This window comes from Sciurus vulgaris, assembly GCF_902686455.1.
Source record: "Sciurus vulgaris genome assembly, chromosome: 2".
Classification (NCBI taxonomy): Eukaryota; Metazoa; Chordata; class Mammalia; order Rodentia; family Sciuridae; genus Sciurus; species Sciurus vulgaris.
The window spans coordinates 116361746-116365422 of record NC_136462.1 but is presented as its reverse complement, the minus strand read 5'-3'; the positions used below and the strand labels follow the sequence as shown (position 1 = coordinate 116365422).

Below are 3677 nucleotides of genomic sequence, written 5' to 3'. Positions count from 1 at the left end.
GCCTGTAATCCCAGCAGCACAGGAGGCTGAGGCAGGAGGATCACAAGTTTCAAAGCCAGCCTCATCCACTTAGCGAGGTACTTAGCAACTCATCTCTAAATAGAACATAAAAATAATTTAAAAAAAAATAGAAAATAAAAAATAAAACATAAAAAAAAAAAGAACATAAAAAATGGGCTGGGGATGTGGCTCAATGGTTAAGCACTTCTGGGTTCAACCTCTAATACGAAAACGGAAGAAGTGCAGGAGCTAGCGGAGAGCATGACCCCAGAGAGCCCTGAGCAGCCCCGCCGACTAGTTACCGTCACATCCGGGGAGGAGCCGCAGCTGCAGGCGGCCCCAGTCACCATCACCGCAGCCATGAGCTCCGAGGCCGAGGCCGAGACCCAGCAGCCGCCTGCCGCCCCCGCGCTCAGCGCTGCAGACACCTAAGCCGGGGAACCGCGGGCAGCGGCGCAGGGAGTGGTGGCCCGGCGACCTTGCATCGGCGGCGGCTCCTGCCGGCGGGGACAAGATCATTGCCACCAAGGTTTTGGGAGCAGTAAAATGGTTCAGCGTAAGAAACGGATATGGTTTCATCAACAAGAATGACACCAAGGAAGACGTATTTGTACACCAGACTGCCAAGAAAAAGAAGAACCCAGGAAGCACCTCGGCAGAGCAGGAGATGGAGAGACTGAGTCGTCTGATGTCGTTGAAGGAGAAAGTGCGGAGGCAGCAAAAGCTACAGGCCCTGGTGGAGTTCCAGTTCCAGGCAGTAAGTACGCAGCAGACCGAAACCATGATAGACGCTACCCACGTGGTCGGGGCCCTCCACGCAATCACCAGCAGGATTATCAGAACAGCAACGAGAGGGAGCAAAGAATGAGGGGTCGGAGGGTGCTCCCGAAGGCCTGGCCCAACCACGGGACCTGACCCAAAGACCCGGCCCACCGCAGGCGAGGGGTCCCACCTTACTACAAGCCAAGACGCTATGGGCGACGACCACGGGGTTGCAACCTTCCTGTGCAGGGAAAAGTGATGGAGGGTGCTGACAACCAGAGTGCAGAACATGGTAGACCCGTGCGACGGAATATGTATCGGGGTTATAGACCACGATTCCGCAGGCGCCCGCCTCTCCAAAGACAGCTGGAGAGGATGACAAGGAAGAGGATAAGGAAAATCAAGGAGGTGAAGCCCAAGGTCAGCAGCCACCTCGACGTCGGTATCGCCGCAGTTACCGACGCAGACGCCCGGAAAACCCTAAACCACAAGATGGCAAGGAGAGGAAAGCAGCCGACCCACCAGCTGAGAATTCCTCCGCTCCCGAGGCCGAGCAGGGCGGGGCTTACCATCTCCACCATCGTCCGGTGTAGACATCCAACCAGAAGAAGTGAATACGAAATTCCAGCGATGAGAAATGAAAAGACTGGAGCCGAAGACCTTAAGTTCTTGCTTTTTTGCCCGTTGACCAGATAACTAGAACTATTTGCATTATCTATGCAGCATGAGGTTTTTATTATTTTTATCTAAAGACGTCTCCTTTTGGTAATGGCAAGTGTGTTTTTTAAAAAAGTCTGGTTTTTCTCAATACATCTTTAAAGGTTTTTAAATTGTTTCATATCTGGTCAAGTTGAGATTTTTAAGAACTTCATTTTTAATTTGTAATAAAAGTTTACAACTTGGTTTTTTTTTTTTTTCCAAATATGTCAACAAACTGTAAGCACCTGTTAACAAAGGTCTTAAATAATTGTCTTTGTGTTAAAAAAAAAAAGACTCCACAGTGAGTTGACCAGCCTGAGTGGAGCAGAAGTTCATGGGATGCATTATAACATGACGGGACTTTCCTGCAGGGACATAAACATGAAGAAGACAGGCTCGACCCTCCATTGCTACAGGCTTTTTGCCATAGTATAATTCTGGAGGGATGCGAGGGCCACATGGAGGATGATGCCCCTCACAAGTCATTGAGGCAAATAAGTGTGCATCACAACCTCATCTTCCAGCAAAGGGAGAAAGGAATGGGAAGGAGTCTCTTAAGATCACCAGCAGGTTAGATCCGGCTAGGGGTGAGATGCAGGTTGGTAGAGAACCCCCAGGCACAGTAATTAAATTCCTGGACAATGCTTGGGGGAGCCGAGCCTTAACGAAAACAGCCTGAGAAAAATAACTAACAGGGTTGGCCCTCTTGAAGACATTCTAACCCACACACATGAACACAGCACCCAGCAGCAAACAGGGTGGGCATAACACAAACAGGCTGCTTTTCCTTGCAAAATGACCCCTGTCAGAGCAGGCTGTAGGGGGAGAAAGGAGAGGAGAGAGGGAGGGAGGGAGGGAATCACTTCACTTTGTGTGTGCTTTTTTTTTTGGGGGGGGGGTGTGCCAGGGATTGAATTGAGAGGCACTCAACCACTGAGTCACATCCCCAGCCCTATTTTGTATTTTATTTAGAGATAGGGTCTCACTGAGTTGCTTAGCACCCCACCATTGATGAGGCGGGGATCAGCCTGAAGTTCATCAGCCTGAACTCTCGATCCTCCTGTCTCAGCCTCCCAAGATGCTGAGATTACAGGCATGTGTCACTATGTCCAGCTATGCTTCACTTCTTAAAGACTCAATTTTCCATCTGGAAAATGGTAATACTGTCCCCTCCGTCAGGCTTGTAGTGTGACTTGAAGGCCTAACTTCTGGGGAAACCCCAGAACAAAGCTGTTATTCTAATAGTGCTGAAGAGGTGAAGCAGCTGCCCAGGGACACGCAGCCCGTCACTGACTAGAACCCAGGGGAGGCTGACTCAGAAATCAAGACTTCACGCGAAACCTGTTGCACCTCAACCTTGGCAGAGAGAAGGTCATTGACTTTAACACCGAGTCACATTTTGTCTTCAGACAATGCAGTGGCTGTCATCCAGGGGTGCTCAGAATCCCCCACAGCCCCTATATAACAACCCAGGAAAAGACCAGCCCATGCTTGGATTCACCAGAGGAAATGATATACATGCCTCTGCAAATGGACAGCAGCCCATGGAGAGATAGGAGGGGCTGGGAAAGGCTGGTGAATTGAACCTCAGAGTTTTCTTCAGGATGATGCACCTAAATTCAGACCATGGAAGTACCTCCAGCCTCTGTCTCCCGGTGCCTCCAGTCTTCATGCCCTCTCTGGACCCCAAGCACTACGCTGTTCTCACATGGTTTTCTTTTTCTTTTAAACCATCTCAGTGCCATCCCAGGAATCCCCCAGGGTCCCCAGTATCATTAGCTAGGACTTGGCAAGCAGACCTCTGGTCACTCAGAGCCGCCTATGTTAGGCAGAGTAGAAAATTCAGAGCCCAGCTCTGGAGGAGGCCAGAGGAAGGCCTGAATTTGTCATCTTCTCTTCCCTGTGAAGCTCTAGTTTATATTAATATATGCACTAGGACATGAGAGATTTTATAATCAAGGTAGAAATTAACATGATTAGCATAATTTCCTGGACGTGGCTTTCATTTCTTTAAAACTGTGTGATTGGACAATACGAGCTCATCTCCTTTGACAATCAAAGAGATCAGAAGGACCCAGAAGCTTCCTTGGTAGGGGATGAGAGTGTTTGCAGAGGGCATCTGTTTCCAGGCACTGGTTGGGTGTCTTAGAATAGATCCATTCAGTCCTCAAAACCACCCCCAGGCCTTTGTCTCTTTCAGTAAAAGAAACTGAAGT

At 49.4% G+C, this 3677-nt stretch overlaps 1 pseudogene across 1 annotated transcript; it reads left to right on the top strand.

Annotated features, from left to right (window-relative positions):
* Positions 1-360: 360 nt before the first annotated feature.
* On the top strand, positions 361-1355 carry LOC306655333 (Y-box-binding protein 1-like; annotated as a pseudogene). The gene has a single exon. The product of its transcript is annotated as a Y-box-binding protein 1-like (transcript).
* The last annotated feature ends 2322 nt before the right edge of the window (positions 1356-3677 follow it).